The sequence below is a fragment of the Dendrobates tinctorius genome, unplaced genomic scaffold (assembly GCF_039654945.1).
Source record: "Dendrobates tinctorius isolate UK_male_01 unplaced genomic scaffold, ASM3965494v1 ptg000011l, whole genome shotgun sequence".
Classification (NCBI taxonomy): domain Eukaryota; kingdom Metazoa; phylum Chordata; class Amphibia; order Anura; family Dendrobatidae; genus Dendrobates; species Dendrobates tinctorius.
In genome coordinates this window covers 38,288,552-38,309,447 of record NW_027361679.1, presented here as the reverse complement: position 1 = coordinate 38,309,447, position 20,896 = coordinate 38,288,552, and positions in this window count along the sequence as shown.

Here is a 20,896-nt window from a genome sequence, read left to right as displayed (position 1 = left end):
CAAAGAGTGAAAAATTTAAAGGGGTCTGAATACTTTCTGTACCCACTGTATACGCCATTGAAACAATTGACTTTTATTGCCAAATGTCAAAAATATGTTGACAAATAGACTTTTTTTTCTCAGATTTCTTTTTACAATGGAAGCCAGTCATAAATGTTATTTACATGTGTATATATCTAGCATGCACAGGTGTATAAATGTAGTGTATATTGTAAGTTTTGCGAACCTTACATGTGTACTGGAGAGCAGTGTGAACAAAACTCTAAATGACATTAGTGCAGACATCCCATTATCCCCAGTCATTCTTACCTAATGCCTCACTGAAATAACTATCCCATTGTGATGCGAAGAGAAGATGAAATAAGATATCTTGAAATATGTAAAAGTTTACATTTTTTAGTCTTTCTACAAAAGACATTTTGTCAGTAAGCTCCACCATAGAGCCAGGAACATAGGAAAATGGAGCTGGAAGTTGTCCACATAGTCTTTCCATTGAGTTCCCCATTGAAAACCTAATGGAGTAGGCAAATGGCACCCCAAGAAGCTCAGCAATAAGTTCCCCACATGGAGTCAGTGGATCTGAAACCAAAACATCGAACTTCTTCTCTTTCAGCTTTTTTAGCAGTGAGTCATTCTTCACTACACCATTACATATCTGTTCTTCTATTCTTTGCTGTTCTTTTGAGAACTTCATAGCCTCTTCAAAAAACTTCCAATAAGACATTTTTGGCACATCATAAATCCAAAAAGTTAAGCATTCGTCCAAAAACTTTTCACTCTTCTCTTTCGTGAATGGAACAGGGAACATTTCAAATTTCAAAGGTGAAATATTGTCAGTGTCCATAATCATAATGGCCGAGTGAACTAACACTGTAGCATGGTGTCCTTTTTGTGCTAGTTCCTCAAGGAGTATTTTCATGTTTAAAAAATGACTTCCTTCTGTTGGCCAAACTAAAATTTCTCCAGCAGAAACTGTGTTAAGGAAACATATCGGCAGCAGCAAGAGAAAGACATCAGTACGGCACATTTTGATGATTCAGAGTGATGTAAGGTGTCAGAAGCAGTCCAAAAAGCACACCCTTTACAGGAGTGGCTAAAAGTTCACGTCACTAGAGGAAAAAAAGAGTGATTCTTCAGTCCCACATACGGATTTCAGCAATAGCTGCCATGTTTCGAGTGTCTCTTCCTCTTCGTACAATATTTCTTTTCATGCGACTTTTGGCTTGTAAACAAATAAACTCATGTTTTTTCTAGTTTTTGGAGCAAATATACAATCCATTGGTGTGATTCAGCTAATCCTGGAAGCTGTGTCCCTTATGGACAGTTAAGAGTTGGAAGACATAATGCCAAAAAAACATATTTGTGAATAATTGCCGTGTTTAGGTAATGCTCACTCACATAATCTTAGTAACTGTCTAATATAGGTTCAGTCAAAGTATATATTCTATGGTATATGGAATATGTGTGTCAGTGTCCAGCTGCAGCAATGAAACTCATGGGTCTTTCCCACCTGGTAATCAAGTACCTGCACGGACTGGATTAGGAGTAGATCCTTCAATAGGAGAACAAAAAGGAAATCCAGCAAGAACTCAGCAAACCACTTGGTTTGGATCGTGAAGAAGGCGGATTAGGCCGCCGAAACGCGTAGTCCCGTTTGCGTTTATTTCTGCCATGCACTCTGGTTTCTGATCCTTGTGGGTTGTTTTTTTACCTTGTTGAAGATATAAAGAAAAGCATCATTTTACTCCAACCCTGGTTTGCTGAGTTCTTGCTGGATTTCCTTTTTGTATTCTATGGTATATATAAAAGGAATGGAGGGACACGGTTTACAAATAAAATGTAACCTTTATATAATATTAAAAAAAAAACAACACAAAAATTGAGCTTGGTTTAAATTGGTATTCATGCAGCACCTAAAGGCATGTTCACATTGGCCATAAAGCATACAAAACCTACAGGAAGCAAAATGAACAAAAACCCTGCTGTAACTAAATAAGTAAAAAGCAAACATGCACTTAAATATCACAAGGGTCTTAGGAACATTATTTTTTAACAAAAATAGCATAAAAGCCATCCCACCGTCAGCAAGAGTTGACCTCAGTGTGTGAATGAGGGATTATCTCATATCATTATCATATCGTATAATAAGAGACATTGTGTATAATTAACTATTAGCCTACTAGAAATTAAAATTATTACTACACACATCCACTTCTCATTAGTATTTTGCAAAGAAGAGATATCAAGGCAGGATTGTGGTTTCTTAGTTCTTAAGGCTGTGTACCGCGCAGAAACATTGCATATCCGCATTGTGATGTACAGTAGCCTTAAAATCAATGAAAAAAAAAAACCGCAGTGCAGACACTGCGGATTCTTCCGCGCGGTTTTCCTGCGGTACAAAATCTGCAGCTTGTTACTTCTTTTGTGCGGTTTTCCATCTCCCCTGTCACCAAATCTGCAGGGGGAAAACCGCAGTGGAAAACCGCACAAAAACCACAAGAAAACCGCATGAAAAATGGAAGAAATCCGCAGGAAAAATGCAGGTCATTTGACCTGCGGATTTCTTCCATTCTGCGTGGAAAAATCCGCAGGGCCAAAAAGTACGTCTGCACTCAGCCTAACTCCCTTCACCACCTTGGGTTTTTTCATTTTTGAGTTTCCGTTTGTTGCTCCCCTTCTTCCCAGAGCCAGAGATTGACAGCCGCATTCAATTTAACAGCCTCAGGTGGATTGCGATTCCACCCGCGGCTGTTACGGACATATATCAGCTGTTCAAATCAGCTGACATCTGTTGGAAAAGTTGAGGGCTCATCCCCGGAACCCACATCAAACAGGGTGAGCCAACCTTAAACATAACTATACGTCTAAGATTGGAAAGGGGTTAAAGGGAACCTGTCAGCTGATACATGTTGCCCAAAAGGTGGGCAGCATGTATTAGCCAGTGTCTGTATGATCACAGCCATGTATGTTTGTCTCTGAAATGTTGTGGTGTATCAGAGAAAAACATACTTTTAATAGTCGCCAGGAATCGAGTCACGCTATTAACTAGTCATACTGGTGGGTCCCCAGTGACTTCTTCCCGCATCCTGCCAGACTGGCTACCTACATGCAGAGGCATGTCAATCACTGTCAGCTGGAGGGGAGAAGCTGCCGAGACCCAACTGTGTGACTAGTTATATTCTGAGAGCTATAGCTTTTTTATTTCTCTCTTGGTGGAGCAGTTTGTGGCTTGATTTTTTGCAGAAGATTATGTTTTCAGTGATATCATTTTTATTTGCATTAAACTTTTTAATCGCACTTCATTCCACTTTTTGTTCGGCAGTATGATGTAAAAGCATTGCTTTTTGCCATGTTATTTTTTTCTACAGTGTTCACCGAAGGCATTAAATAATGTGACAGTTTTACAGATCAGGTCATCCGGATACCAAATATGTGACCTTTTTTTAAAATAAATATAAGTATTAGTATAATATATATATATATATATATATATATATATATACCGTATATACTTGAATATAAGCTGAGAGTTTCAGCCCATTTTTTTGGGCTGAAAATCCCCCTCCCGGCTTATATTCGAGTCATATACACCCGGGGGTCGGAGGGGGAGGGGGGCGGGGGTGTCAGGTCATACTTACCCGTCCTGACGCTGTCTCTTGAGCCCCCAGCTTCTCCGCGCTCTCTCTTCCTGCCTTCAGCAGTCACATGGTACAGCTCATTAAAACTAATGAATATGCGCATATTCATGAGTTTTAATGAGCGGTATCACATGACCGCTGAACGCAGGAAGAGAGAGCGAGGAGAAGTTGGGGGCTCAAGAGACAGCGTCAGGACGGGTAAGTATAGCAATACTCACCTGTCCTGCGTCCATGGCTGCTTGCTGCTGTCTGTCATCGGTCAGTGACTTCAAACAGCAGAGGGCGCGGTGACGTGCTTAGTGCACGCCGCACCCCCTGCAGTCTGAACGTCACTGACTGATGACGTGGCAGATAGCGGTGAGCAGCCATGGACGCTGGACAGGTGAGTATCTGATAACCAGCGACGGAGAGGTGAGTATGTCATTTTTTTATTTTTACATGTAGCAGCAGCGACAGCACATGGGGGAATAATCTAAGGAGCTTCTTATGGGGTCAGCATATGGGGGAATAATCTAAGGAGCTTCTTATGGGGTCAGCATATGGGGGAATAATCTAAAGAGCTTCTTATGGGGTCAGCATATGGGGGAATAATCTAAGGAGCTTCTTATGGGGGCAGCATATGGGGGAATAATCTAAAGAGCTTCTTATGGGGTCAGCATATGGGGGAATAATCTAAGGAGCTTCTTATGGGGTCAGCATATGGGGGAATAATCTAAGGAGCTTCTTATGGGGTCAGCATATGGGGGAATAATCTAAGGAGCTTCTTATGGGGTCAGCATATGGGGGAATAATCTATGGAGCTTCTTATGGGGGCAGTATATGGGGGAACAATCTATGGAGCTTTTTATGGGGGCAGCAAATGGGGGAACAATCTATGGAGCTTTTTATGGGGCAGCATATGGGGGAACAATCTATGGAGCTTCTTATGGGGGCAGCATATGGGGGATTAATCTATGGAGCTTCTTCTGGGGACACCATATGGGGAATAATCTACGGAGCATTTCCCACCCTAGGCTTATACTCGAGTCAATAAGTTTTCCCAGTTTTTTGTGGCAAAATTAGGGGGGTTGGCTTATACTCGGGTCGGCTTATTCTCGATTATATACGTTGTATTTATATATATATATTTTTTTTTTTTTTTTCTTTTTTTTTTCTTTTGGCTGATTTTTTTTTCCAAAATATTTTTAAAATATTTTTTAACTGTGTTTTAACTTTTTTACATAATCCCTCTCTGGGACGTTAACTTTTATTACTTTGATCACTGGTATGATGCATTGCAGTGCATTATACCTGTCAGTGTTACACTAACAGACTGCCTTTTAGACCATGCTCCTGGCAGCCTTCTAAGGCTGGTTTCACACTAGCGTTCGGCAGGGCTGCGGAGGGCTGCGTACTTTCTCCTTTCTTCCTCCATTAAGCCCCGCCCACTGCCGCACCTCTTCCATTCAGCTCTGCCTTTGTCTGAATGCGTCCTGCGTACCTATCTTTAACATTGGGTATGCAGGCCCCCTGCGCATGCATTGTTTTGACACTGCGCCGAGCTGCGCCGAACGCAACATGTTGCATTTTGTTGCGGTTGGCGCAGCGTAAAAACGATGCATCCGCATACATACGCATGGCCTGCGTACCCAATGTTAAATATAGGTACTCAGGACGCATGCCGATGTACGTGGACTTGAATGGAAGAGGTGTGGCAGTGGGAGGGGCTTAACCGAAGAAGAAAGGAGGAAGTATGCAGCCCTGCCAAACGTTAGTGTGAAACTAGCCTAAATGCTATGATCGATATTGATCTCTGCATTTAGGGGATTAAATGGCCTTGGCATGCCTCTGCAAAATTTGCTCATGCTTCTGACCACACCCCAAGCGACGTCCGTTGACCATTTCTTTCTCCCCCAGCAGGAGGAAATGTCAAAGGGGCGGTGGCAGTGAGGGACATTCAGGAGATGCCTGATACTGCAGAGCATAGACCCAAATCTGGGACCGCCCGCTGTATACGGCCGGGGTCACACCGGAGTGCTCAGCTGCATAGAAATACATGCAGCCGCACATTCCGGTCCCGAGTGCCGGTGGCAGTGCCAGGTATTGAGACGCGAGACTCGTGCGAGCTTCACGCAAGTGTGACCCTGACCTATAGTGCTACCTGACAGCTGGATGCAAGGCCACAAATCTCTACCATTTTTGGAGCACCCCCACGCTTTGATTAGCCAGAGAGGGTGCAAAGTCATTTTTTGCATCCTGCTTATCTCTAGTTGGGACCTGTGAATCAACAACAAGTGGGACACAATTGTGAAGTTGAATGAAATTTATTGCTTGTTTTAAATTTTTGTGGAAATTCAAAAACTGAAAAGTGGGGTGTGCACTATTATTCGTCCCCTTTAACTTAATACTTTGTTGCGCCACCTTTTGCTGTGATTACAGCTGCAAGTAGCTTGGGATATATCTCTATCAGTTTTGTACATCGAGAGACTGAAATTCTTGCCCATTCTTCCTTGGCAAACAGCTCGAGCTCAGTGAGGCTTGATGGAGATCGTTTATGAACAGCAATTTTCAGCTCTTTCCACAGATTCTCGATTGGATTCAGGTCTGGACTTGGACTTGGCTATTCTATCACCTGGATATGTTTATTTGTGAACCATTCCATTGTAGATTTTGCTTTATGTTTGGGATCATTGTCTTGTTGGAAGACAAATCTCCATCCCAGTCTCAGGTCTTTTGCAGACTCCCACAGGTTTTCTTCAAGAATGGTCCTGTATTTGGCTCCATCCATCTTCCCATCAATTTTAAGCATCTTCCCTGTCCCTGCTGAAGAAAAGCAGGCCCAAACCATGATGCTGCCACCACTATGTTTGACAATGGGGATGGTGTGTTCAGGGTGATGAGCTGTGTTGCCATTACGCCAAACATATCGTTTGGCATTGTTGCCAAAGAGTTCTGACCAGAGCACCTTCTTCCACATGTTTGGTGTGTCTTCCCGGTGGCTTGTTGCAAACTTTAAACAACACTTTTTATGGATATCTTTGAGAAATGGCTTTCTTCTTGCCACTCTTCCATAAAGGCCAGATTTGTGCAGTGTATGAACAGACTGTCCCACCTCAGCTGTAGATCTCTGCAGTTCATCCAGAGTGATCATGGACCTCTTGGCTGCATCTCTGATCAGTCTTCTCCTTGTTTGAGATGAAAGTTTAGAGGGACGGCCGGGTCTTGGTAGATTTGCAGTGGTATGATACTCCTTCCATTTCAATATGATTGTTTGCACAGTGCTCCTTGGGATGTTTAATGTTTTGGAAATGATTTTGTATCCAAATCCGGCTTTAAACTTCTCCACAACAGTATCACGGACTTGCCTGTTGTATTCCTTGGTCTTCATGATGCTCTCTGTGCATCAAACAGAACCCTGAGACTATCACAGAGCAGGTGCATTTATACGGAGACTTAAATACACACAGGTGGATTATATTTATCATCATTAGTCATTTAGGACAACATTGGATCATTCAGAGATCCACAATGAACTTCTACAGTGAGTCTGCTGCACTGAAAGTAAAGGGGCCGAATAATATTGCACGCCCCACTTTTCAGTTTTTGAATTTCCACAAAAATTTAAAATGACCAATATATTTCGTTCAACTTCACAATTGTGTCCCACTTGTTGTTGATTCTTCACCAAAAATTTCATTTGGTATCTTTATGTTTGAAGCATGATATGTGGGAAAAGGTTGAAAAGTTCCAGGGGGCCGAATACTTTTGCAAGGCACTGTAACTTTACTTTTTCATATGTATTTTTTTTAGGCTCCACATAGAAGAAAAGAGATAAAAAAAACACCAAAACTGCAGAGTTCAGCTGTGTTATTTGATGTACAGAGGGCGCAGTTCTCATGAAATCACATCCACTTTGCTTGGACAGTTAAACAGCAGAATCTCTGTGCAAAAAAAAGTAGCAGAAAATATGTAGTATTTGTACTACATGTGAACAAGGTCTATATTATTAAGCAAATGTGATTCCATGAAATCTCTGCCCTCGGTGCATCTACAGACGCTACTGAACTCTGCAGCTTAGGTGCATTTTTTCTCTGTAGGCTTCTTCTTAAAAAAACGCATGAAACGCATTTTTAAGCACAGAATCTAAGCTTTTCTGTGCTATTAAAAAAGCGTTAAAAACTCTGCTTCAAATCTGCCTCAAAATCGCATCAAATAAGCGGGCAAAAGCATAAAAGAAACTCCAGCAATAGTGCTATATTGCCAGTAAAGCACTGTTCAAAATAAAGGAATCAGGAAGTTCATGTTCATTGTGTGTGCAGCTGGAGCACAATTTACTTTCACTTTGCAAGCTGACAGACAAGATGCAAAGATCCTAAGCTATAAGAAATACCAGTTGTAAGCTGTGCTATCTTTGTTCCTGAATAAATATATATTCACTGTTGAACAGCTGGACAATACAGAGATAAACCCCTTCCTGACATTTGCAGTATATATACGTCATGGAAAGGAAGGACTTACTGACCAATGAAGTATATATACGTCATGTCATTCATGCGATCACCGTGACTAAACGCACAGTGATCACATGAAGGTGCCTGCTGCTTCTAACAGCAGGGTACCAAGACTCATCACCATGGGATGGTGCGCCGCCCCCCGGAACAACAATTGGCTGTTCAATTCAGAACAGCTAATCACAGCGATTTTAGTGTTTCAGGCAGTTAAATTGCCTGAAACACTGATGCCCAGCCTATGATCAGTGCTGTAACAATACCGATCACAGGCTGAAGCCTAGCAATGCCAGTGTCACTTGGCCCAGCTTTGATTGGTGCGATTGGACAATGACGTCAATTGCACCTATCAGTGTGCATATTCCCGATCTGACCCCACAATGACCACTCTGCACTTCCTCATTCTAGCTTTGGACATGTGCAGAGCTATCAAAGTGCTGTTCTGTCGCACTGTGCTGGGCCTTATTGTGTCTCACACTTTTTGAAACCTGTGCCACTTGTGCATGCATCCTACAGCTGTTGTGCACTGGTCAGTGAAGCACATCACTGATCGGCCTCCGGTTGTTTGTTTGTGTGAAAAAAAAATTAGATTAATTAACCCCTTAACACCCAAGGGTGGTTTGCACGTTAATGACGTGGCCAATTTTTACAATTCTGACCACTGTCCCTTTATGAGGTAATAACTATGGAACGCTTCTATGGATCCCGGTGATTCTGACATTGTTTTCTCGTGACATATTGTACTTCATGTTAGTGGTAAAATTTCATTCATATAACTTGCGTTTATTTGTGAAAAAAAGGAAATTAGGCAAAAATTTTGAAAATTTCGCAATTTTCCAACTTTGAATTTTTATGCCCTTAAATCACAGAGATACGGCACACAAAAAGCTTAATAAGTAACATTTCCCGCATGTTTACTTTTCATCAGCACAAATTGGGAACCAACATTTTCTTTTTTTTTTTGGAAGTTATAAGGGTTAAAAGTTGACCAGCGATTTTTCATTTTTACAACACCATTTTATTTTTAGGGACCACATCACATGTGAAGTCACTTTGAGGGGTCTATATGATAGAAAATATCCAAAAGTGACACCATTCTAAAAACTGCACCCCTCAAGGTGCTCAAAACCACATTCAAGAAGTTTATTAACCCTTCAGGTGCTTCACAGGAATTTTTTGAATGTTTTTAAAAAATGAACATGTAACCTTTTTTCACAAAAAAAATTATTTCAGGTCCAATTTTTTTTATTTTACCAAGGGTAACAGGAGAAATTGGATTGCAAAAGTTATTGTGCAATTTCTCCTGAGTACGCTGATACCTGATATGTGAGGGGGAACCACTGTTTCGGCGCATGGCAGAGCTCAGAACGCAAGGAGCGCCGTTTGACTTTTTCAACGCAAAATTGACTGGAATTCAGATCGGACGCCATGTCACGTTTGGAGAGCCCCTGATGTGCCAAAACCGTGGAAACCCCCAACAAATGACGCCATTTTGAAAACTAGACCCCCCAAGGAACTTATCTAGATGTGTGGTGAGAACTTTGAACCACCAAGGGCTTCACAGACGTTTATAACGTACAGCCGTACAATTAAAAAATCATATTTTTTCCACAAAAATGATCTTTTCACCCCCAATTTTTATTTCCCAAGGGTAATACGACCCCAAAAGTTATTGTGCAATTTGTCCTGAGTACGCTGATACCCCATATGTGGGGGTAAACGACTATTTGAGCGCATGACAGAGCTCGGAAGGGAAGCAGCGCCATTTGACTTTTTTAGCTGGAATTGAGATTGGACACCATGTCGCGTTTGGAAAGCCCCTGATGTGCCAAAACAGTGGAAACCCCACAAATGACACCATTTTGGAAACTTGACCCATCCAAGGAACTTATCTAGATGTGTGGTGAGAACTTTAAACCCCCAAGGGCTTCACAGAAGTTTATAACGTACAATTAAAAAATCATATTTTTTCCATAAAAATGATCTTTTCACCCCCAATTTTTATTTTCCCAATGGTAAGAAGAGAAATTGGACCCCAAAAGTTGTTGTCCAATTTGTCCAGAGTACGCAGATATCCCATATGAGGGAGAAAACTACTGTATGATCACACGTCGGGGCTAGGAAGGGAAGTAGTGACGTTTTGGAATGCAGACATTGATGGAATGGTCTGCAGGTGTCATGTTGCCTTTGGAGAGCCCCTGATGTGCCTAAACTGTGGAAACCCCCAACAAGTGACCCCATTTTGGAAACTAGACACCCCAAGGAACTTATCTAGATGTGTGGTGAGCCCTTTAACCCCCCAAGTGCTTCACAGAAGTTTATAACGTAGAGCCATGAAAATAAAAAAATCGTATTTTTTCCACAAAAATGATATTTTTGCCCCCAATTTTTTATTTTCCCAAGGGTAACAGGAGAAATTGGACCCCAAGAGTTGTTGAGCAATTTGTCCTGAGTAGGCTGATACCCCATATGTGGGGGTAAACCACTGTTTGTGTGCATGGCAGAGCTTGGAAGGGAATGAGCACCGTTTGACTTTTTCAACGCAGAATTGGCTGGAATTGAGATCAGACACCATGTTGGGTTTGGAGAGCACCTGTTGTGCTTAAACAGTGGAAACCCCCCCAATTGTAACTCCAACCCTAACCCCAACACACCTAACTCTAACTCTAGCCCTAACCCTAATGGGAAAATGGAAATAAATACATTTTTTTAATTTTATTATTTTTCCCTAACTAAGGGGGTGATAACGGGGGGTTTGATTTTCTATTTATGGCGGTTTTTATGTTTGGCAGCTGTCACACGCTAAAAGACGCTTTTTATTGTAAAAATAGTTTTTGCATCACCACATTTTGAAAGCTATAATTTTTCCATATTTTGGCCCACTGAGACATGTGAGGTCTTATTTTTTGCGGGACGAGTTGATGTTTTTATTGGTACCATTTTTGGGCATGTGACATTTTTTGATCGCTTTTTATTTCGATGTTTGGGATGCAGAATGAACAAAAACCAGCATTTCATGAATTTCTCTTGGGGGTGCGTTTACACCGTTCCGCGTGTGGTAAAATTGATAAAGCGGTTTTATTCTTCGGGTCAGTACGATTACAGCGATACCTCATTTATGTCTTTTTTTATGTTTTGGCGCTTTTATGCAATGAAAATAATTTTATATAAAAAATAATTATTTTTGCATCTCTTTATTCTGCGAGCTATAACTTTTTTATTTTTTCGCTGATGATGCTGTGTGGCAGCTCATTTTTTGCGGGACAAGATGACGTTTTCAGCGGTACCATGTTTATTTATATCCATCTTTTTGATTGCGCGTTATTTCACTTTTTGTTCGGCAGTATGATGAAAAAGCATTGTTTTTTGCTTTGTTTTATATTTTTATTTTTTAAGGGGTTCACTAAAGGGGTTAACAAGTGGGACAGATTTAAAGGGCGGGTCATTATGGACGAGGCGATACTAAATATGTGTACTTTTATTGTTTTTGTTTTTTTAATTTAAAAAAAATGAAATAGAGATAACTTTTATCCAGCAGTGGGTGCACCAAATCCCATACAATTTTCCCACTCACTGCCAGGACAGGGGGGCATTCAGGGGGTTTAATCTGGGTGTCCTTCCCTTCATAAACTCTAAACCTGTGGGTGTACCATGAGGTATTGTCACACAGCTTATAGAGTTTAATTCTGTATCTGGTCCTCTTACTGCGCCGATACTGATGGAATTTGAGCCTCCCCTTGAAATGAATTAGGGACTCATCCACGCAGATGTCCCTTTGGGGCACGTACACTTCAGCAAACTTTTTGTTGAAGTGTTCAATGACTGGCCGAACTTTGAACAGATGGTTAAAGTTAGGTTCATCTCGGGGAGGACATTGTGCATTATCATTGTAAAGCAGGAATTTGTGGATGGCCTCAAAACGTGTCCAGTACATGACCATTCGGAACACTGGAGTATTGTATAAAACATCAACACTCCAATATTGCCAAAGGAATTTGTTCTTCAGGATCCCCATGTGCAGGACCAGGCCCCAAAACAATTTGATCTTAACTGCATCTACAGGAGACCAGTTGGGAAATGATGAATCAGGGTTTTGTGCCAAAAATTGATGAGCGTACAAATTAGTTTGGACCACCATGAGGTTAACAAAATCCTCAGAGAAAAAGACTTTGAAAAAGTCTAGTTCTGTGAGGCCGGAGATGTCAAACTTGATTCCTGATTGTGTCACAAAATCAAGAATCAGTGGCTCATAATTTTCGGGTCTCATAGAGACCTCTGGTTGTCCAGGCAACATGACGCCGACCCCCGATCACGTGACGGGGGTCGGCGATGAGGTCATTTCCGGCCCGGCGGCCAGAAATGCTATTTAAATGCCCGCTGTCAGCTTTGACAGCGGGATTTAACTAGTTAATAGGCGATTCCGCTCACGCCTATTGCGTGCACATGTCAGCTGTTCATAACAGCTGACATGTCCCGGCTTTGATGCGGGCTCAGCGCTGGAGCCCTCATCAAAGCAGGGGAGATGTCTGATGACATACTGTGCACGTCATTGGACATTAATTTATCACTCTGGGAAAAGCACAAGATCAGTGTTTTTGTGTGTTAGGATTGTTAATGTCCATATGGTTTAACAGGTGAAACAATGGTTCTGCCAAATCATACGCCCATTTATCAATCTGTTGCCACACTGTAAACCTGCATTTGGCCTCACCCTAAAGATCAGCTGACACATAGTATAAAATCAACTGTTTCACCATAGTGTCACTTTGGTTCTACACTTGTATATATTTGATGTGCTTATATATATATTTGACTGAAAAAAACATAAATGTAGAAATTTTTGCAAATTTATTAAAAAAGAAAAACTGAAATATCACATGACCATAAGTATTCAGACCCTTTGCTTAGTATTGAGTAAAAGCACCCTTTTGAGGTAGTACAGCTATGAGTCTTCTTGGGAATGATGCAACAAGTTTTTCACACCTAGATTTGGGGATCCTCTGCCAGTCTTCCTTGCAGATCATCTCCAGTTCCGTCAGGTTGGATGGTGAACGTTGATGGACAGCCATTTTCAGGTCTCCAGAGATGCTCAATTGGGTTTAGGTCAGGGCTCTGGCTGGGCCAATCAAGAATGGTCACAGAGTTGTTCTGAAGCCACTTCTTTGTTATTTTAGCTACGTGGTTAGGGTCATTGTCTTGTCACCAAAAAGTTCTATCTTCCTTTCGTCAGACCAGAGAATCTTATTTCTCATAGTCTAGGAGTCCTTCATGTGTTTTTTAGCAAACTCTATGCGGGCTTTCATATGTCTTGCAATGAGGAGAGGCTTCCGTCGCGCCACTCTGCCATAAAGGCCCGACTGGTGGAAGGCTACAGTGGTAGTTGACTTTGTGGAACTTTCTCCCATCTCCCCACTGCATCTGTGGAGCTCAGCCACAGTGATCTTGGGGTTCATCCTTACCTCTCTCACCAAGGCTCTTTTCCAACGATTGCTCAGTTTGGCTGGACAGCCAGGTCTAGGAAGACTTCTGGTGGTCCCAAACGTCTTCCATTTAAGGATTATGGAGGCCACTGTGCTCTTAGGAACCTTGAGTACTGCAGAAATTCCTTTGTAACCTTAGCCAGATCTGTGCCTTTCCATAATTCTGTCTTTGAGCTCCTTGGCCAAGTTCCTTTGACCTCATGATTCTCATTTGGTCTGACATGCACTGTGAGCTGCGAGGTCTTATATAGACAGGTGTGTGCCTTTACAAATCAAGTCCTATCAGTTTAATTAAACACAGCTGGACTCCAATGAAGCAGTAGAACCATCTCAAGGAGGATCATAAGGAAATGGACAGCATGTGACTTAAATTTGAGTGTCTGAGCAAAGGGTCTGAATACTTATTGTTATGAACGGCGGAACACACTAAATAAAAATATAAATAAAGTGTGTTCGCCGCTCGGGGTCCACCGTGCGGTGGATGGAAAAACCGCAGCTAGGTGATGACAGAGCACTAAGGCGGTAGTGTGCACGGGGTTAAATATCACCCAGGTGCACTACGCAAACTCCTTGATGTCACAGAGCTGCTAATTGTAAATAATAAATATAACAGTGCTGAGCCTGTTAGATACACAGGAACTCAGCAACAAGCGGTAGATGGTCAACGGAGTAGTTATATATAACGGCACTACATCCACAAAGACCTACCGTAGTTACTTGTGTGTAAAGCGTCGCAACTGCGAATGCACAAATAGGCTGCAACTGCAGCGCGGCGAGGATAGTGCCGCAGAGAGACACCGCTAAAAGGCAGGTGCGATGTCAGACGCTAGCAGGTGTTGCTGTGAAGCTATGGTGCGCTGGCGCTAATACTGGCTCTAACTCATTCCCTCACACATTCGTAATATCATAGGAATGGGGTTTCAAATGAGTCATTCACCAGATCATGCATCCATCAACAAACACACAGCAGCAAGTATGACTATACTAGCGCATAGCAGAACAGCCTTGCGCACTTTTTATAGTGAACGGGACCTTCCAGAAGTCTCCAGAACCCTGAGCTGGACCAAAGGAATCAGGAGCAGGACCTGAGCACCTGACTCCTGAACTCCAATGGGAGATCGTCCCACGAGCATGCTCAGATGATGGGATGAAGGACTTAGCCTCTAGAGAGAGTTGCTGCAAAGCAATCTCCTCTGCAATCTCTTCTGCAGTGGACAGAGAGCAGGAGACTGCAGAATGTGAGGGTCTAGATTCCTGCATAGTCAGGGCAGAAATCTGACTCCTAACACTTATGACCATGTGATATTTCAGTTTTTCTTTTTTAATAAATTTGCAAAAATTTCTACATTTCTGTTCTTTTTTCAGTCAAGATGGGGTGCAGAGTGTACATTACTGAGAAAAAAAAAGAACTTTTTGGAATTTACCAAGTGGCTGCAATGAAACAAAGAGTGAAAAATTTAAAGGGGTCTGAATACTTTCTGTACCCACTGTATACGCCATTGAAACAATTGACTTTTATTGCCAAATGTCAAAAATATGTTGACAAATAGACTTTTTTTTCTCAGATTTCTTTTTACAATGGAAGCCAGTCATAAATGTTATTTACATGTGTATATATCTAGCATGCACAGGTGTATAAATGTAGTGTATATTGTAAGTTTTGCGAACCTTACATGTGTACTGGAGAGCAGTGTGAACAAAACTCTAAATGACATTAGTGCAGACATCCCATTATCCCCAGTCATTCTTACCTAATGCCTCACTGAAATAACCATCCCATTGTGATGCGAAGAGAAGATGAAATAAGATATCTTGAAATATGTAAAAGTTTACATTTTTTAGTCTTTCTACAAAAGACATTTTGTCAGTAAGCTCCACCATAGAGCCAGGAACATAGGAAAATGGAGCTGGAAGTTGTCCACATAGTCTTTCCATTGAGTTCCCCATTGAAAACCTAATGGAGTAGGCAAATGGCACCCCAAGAAGCTCAGCAATAAGTTCCCCACATGGAGTCAGTGGATCTGAAACCAAAACATCGAACTTCTTCTCTTTCAGCTTTTTTAGCAGTGAGTCATTCTTCACTACACCATTACATATCTGTTCTTCTATTCTTTGCTGTTCTTTTGAGAACTTCATAGCCTCTTCAAAAAACTTCCAATAAGACATTTTTGGCACATCATAAATCCAAAAAGTTAAGCATTCGTCCAAAAACTTTTCACTCTTCTCTTTCGTGAATGGAACAGGGAACATTTCAAATTTCAAAGGTGAAATATTGTCAGTGTCCATAATCATAATGGCCGAGTGAACTAACACTGTAGCATGGTGTCCTTTTTGTGCTAGTTCCTCAAGGAGTATTTTCATGTTTAAAAAATGACTTCCTTCTGTTGGCCAAACTAAAATTTCTCCAGCAGAAACTGTGTTAAGGAAACATATCGGCAGCAGCAAGAGAAAGACATCAGTACGGCACATTTTGATGATTCAGAGTGATGTAAGGTGTCAGAAGCAGTCCAAAAAGCACACCCTTTACAGGAGTGGCTAAAAGTTCACGTCACTAGAGGAAAAAAAGAGTGATTCTTCAGTCCCACATACGGATTTCAGCAATAGCTGCCATGTTTCGAGTGTCTCTTCCTCTTCATACAATATTTCTTTTCATGCGACTTTTGGCTTGTAAACAAATAAACTCATGTTTTTTCTATTTTTTTGAGCAAATATACAATCCATTGGTGTAATTCAGCTAATCCTGGGAGCTGTGTCCCTTATGGACAGTGAAGAGTTGGAAGACATAATGCCAAAAAAATATATTTGTGAATAATTGCCGTGTTTAGTTAATGCTCACTCACATAATCTTAGTAACTGTCTAATATAGGTTCAGTCAAAGTATATATTCTATGGTATATATAAAAGGAATGGAGGGACACGGTTTACAAATAAAATGTAACCTTTATATAATATTAAAAAAAAAAACAACACAAAAATTGAGCTTGGTTTAAATTGGTATTCATGCAGCACCTAAAGGCATGTTCACATTGGCCATAAAGCATACAAAACCTACAGGAAGCAAAATGAACAAAAACTCTGCTGTAACTAAATAAGTAAAAAGCAAACATGCACTTAAATATCACAAGGGTCTTAGGAACATTATTTTTGATCAAAATAGCATAAAAGCCATCCCACCGTCAGCAAGAGGTGACCTCAGTGTGTGAATGAGGGATTATCTCATATCATTATCATATCGTATAATATGAGACATTGTGTAAAATTAACTATTAGCCTAATAGAAATTAAAATTATTACTACACACATCCACTTCTCATTAGTATTTTGCAAGGAAGAGATATCAAGGCAGGATTGTGGTTTCTTAGTTCTTAAGGCTGTGTGCACACGATGCAGATTTGCAGCGGATCCGCAGCGGATTTTACCGTGCAGAAATGTTGCATATCCGCATTGTGATGTACAGTAGCCTTAAAATCAATGAAAAAAAAAAAACGCAGTGCAGACGCTGCGGATTCTTCCACGCGGTTTTCCTGCGGTACAAAATCCGCAGCATGTTACTTCTTTTGTGCGGTTTTCCATCTCCCCTGTCACCAAATCTGCAGGGGGAAAACCGCAGTGGAAAACCGCACAAAAAATGCAAGAAAACCGCATGAAAAATAGAAGAAATCCGCAGGAAAAATGCAGGTCATTTGACCTGCGGATTTCTTCCATTCTGCGCGGAAAAATCCGCAGGGCCAAAAAGTACATCTGCACTCAGCCTAACTCCCTTCACCACCTTGGGTTTTTCATTTTTGAGTTTCCGTTTGTTGCTCCCCTTCTTCCCAGAGCCAGAGATTGACATTCAATTTAACAGCCTCAGGTGGATTGCGATTCCACCCGCGGCTGTTACGGACATATATCAGCTGTTCAAATCAGCTGACATCTCTTGGAAAAGTTGAGGGCTCATCGCCGGAACCCACATCAAACAGGGTGAGCCAACCTTAAACATAACTATACGTCTAAGATTGGAAAGGGGTTAAAGGGAACCTGTCAGCTGATACATGTTGCCCAAAAGGTGGGCAGCATGTATTAGCCAGTGTCTGTATGATCACAGCCATGTATGTTTGTCTCTGAAATGTTGTGGTGTATCAGAGAAAAACATACTTTTAATAGTCGCCAGGAATCGAGCCACACTATTAACTAGTCATACTGGGATGTTAACTTTTATTACTTCACTGGTAAGATGCATTGCAGTGCACTATACCTGTCAGTGTTACACTAACAGACTGCCTTTTAGACCATGCTCCTGGCAGCCTTCTAAGGCTGGTTTCACACTAGCGTTCGGCAGGGCTGCGGAGGGCTGCCTACTTTCTCCTTTCTTCCTCCATTAAGCCCCTCCCACTGCCGCACCTCTTCCATTCAGCTCTGCCTTTGTCTGAATGCGTCCTGCGTACCTATCTTTAACATTGGTTATGCAGGCCCCCTGCGCATGAATTGTTTTGACACTGCGCCGAACCCAACATGTTGCATTTTGTTGCGGTTAGCGCAGCGTAAAAACGACGCATCCGCATACATACGCATGGCCTGCATACCCAATGTTAAATATAGGTACTCAGGACGCATGCCGATGTGCGTGGACTTGAATGAAAGAGGTGTGGCAGTGGGTGGAGCTTAACCGAAGAAGAAAGGAGGAAGTATGCAGCCCTGCCGAACGCTAGTGTGAAACTAGCCTAAATGCTGTGATCGATATTGATCTCTGCATTTAGGGGATTAAATGGCCTTGGCATGCCTCTGCAAAATTTGCTCATGCTTCTGACCACACCCCAAGCCACGTCCGTTGACCATTTCTTTCTCCCCCAGCAGGAAGAAATGTCAAAGGGGCGGTGGCAGTGAGGGACATTCAGCAGATGCCTGATACTGCAAAGCATAGACCCAAATCTGGGACCGCCCGCTGTATACGGCCGGGGTCACACCAGAGTGCTCAGCTGCATAGAAATACATGCAGCCGCACATTCCGGTCCTGAGTGCCGGTGGCAGTGCCGGGTATTGAGACGCGAGACTCGTGCGAGCTTCACGCAAGTGTGACCCTGACATATAGTGCTACCTGACAGCTGGATGCAAGGCCACAAATCTCTAACAAGAGATAAAAAAAACACCAAAACTGCAGAGTTCAGCTGTGTTATTTGATGTACAGAGGGCGCAGTTCTCATGAAATCACATCCACTTTGCTTGGACAGTTAAACAGCAGAATCTCTGTGCAAAAAAAAGCAGCAGAAAATATGTAGCATTTGTACTACATGTGAATAACGTCTATATTGTTAAGCAAATGTGATTCCATGAAATCTCTGCCCTCGGTGCATCTACAGACGCTACTGAACTCTGCAGCTTGGGTGCATTTTTTCTCTGTAGGCTTCTTCTTAAAAAAACGCATGAAATGCATTTTTAAGCACAGAATCTAAGCTTTTCTGTGCTATTTAAAAAGCGTTAAAAACTCTGCTTCAAATCTGTCTCAAAATCGGATCAAATAAGCGTGCAAAAGCATAAAAGAAACTCCAGCAATAGTGCTATATTGCCAGTAAAGCACTGTTCAAAATAAAGGAACCAGGAAGTTCATGTTCATTGTGTGTGCAGCTGGAGCACAATTTGCTTTCACTTTGCAAGCTGACAGACAAGATGCTTAGATCCTAAGCTATAAGAAATACCAGTTGTAAGCTGTGCTATCTTTGCTCCTGAATAAATATATATTCACTGTTGAACAGCTGGACAATACAGAGATTAACCCCTTCCTGACATTTGCAGTATATATACGTCATGGAAAGGAAGGACTTCCTGACCAATGAAGTATATATACGTCATGTCATTCATGCGATCACCGTGACTAAACGCACAGTGATCACATGAAGGTGCCTGCTGCTTCTAACAGCAGGGTACCAAGACTCATCACAATGGGATGGGACGCCGCCCCCCGGAACTACAATTGGCTGTTCAATTCAGAACAGCTAATCACAGCGATTTTAGTGTTTCAGGCAGTTAAATTGCCTGAAACACTGATGCCCAGCCTATGATCAGTGCTGTAACAATACCGATCACAGGCTGAAGCCTAGCAATGCCAGTGTCACCTGGCCCAGCTCTGATTGGTGCGATTGGACAATGACGTCAATTGCACCTATCAGTGTGCATATTCCCGATCTGACCCCACAATGACCACTCTGCACTTCCTCATTCTAGCTTTGGACATGTGCAGAGCTATCAAAGTGCTGTTCTGTCGCACTGTGCTGGGCCTTATTGTGTCACACACTTTTTGAAACCTGTGCCACTTGTGCATGCATCCTACAGCCGTTGTGCACTGGTCAGTGAAGCACATCACTGATCGGCCTCCGGTTGTTTGTTTGTGTGAAAAAAAAATTAGATTAATTAACCCCTTAACACCCAAGGGTGGTTTGCACGTTAATGACGTGGCCAATTTTTACAATTCTGACCACTGTCCCTTTATGAGGCATTAACTCTGGAATGCTTCCATGAATCCCGGTGATTCTGACATTGTTTTCTCGTGACATATTGTACTTCATGCTAGTGGTAAAATTTCATTGATATAACTTGCGTTTATTTGTGAAAAAAAGGAAATTAGGCAAAAATTTTGAAAATTTCGCAATTTTCCAACTTTGAATTTTTATGCCCTTAAATCACAGAGATACGGCACACAAAAAACTTAATAAGTAACATTTCCCGCATGTTTTCTTTTCATCAGCACAAATTGGGAACCAAAATTTTCTTTTTTTTTTGGAAGTTATAAGGGTTAAAAGTTGACCAGCGATTTTTCATTTTTACAACACCATTTTATTTTTAGGGATCACATCACATGTGAAGTCACTTTGAGGGGTCTATATGATAGAAAATATCCAAAAGTGACACCATTCTAAAAACTGCACCCCTCAAGGTGCTCAAAACCACATTCAAGAAGTTTATTAACCCTTCAGGTGCTTCACAGGAATTTTTTGAATGTTTTTAAAAAATGAACATGTAACCTTTTTTCACAAAAAAAATTATTTCAGGTCCAATTTTTTTTATTTTACCAAGGGTAACAGGAGAAATTGGATAGCAAAAGTTATTGTGTAATTTGCCCTGAGTACACTGATGCCTGATATGTGAGGGGGAACCACTGTTTCGGCGCATGGCAGAGCTCAGAACGCAAGGAGCGCCTTTTGACTTTTTCAACGCAAAATTGACTGGAATTCAGATCGGACGCCATGTCACGTTTGGAGAGCCTCTGATGTGCCAAAACCGTGGAAACCCCCAACAAATGACGCCATTTTGAAAA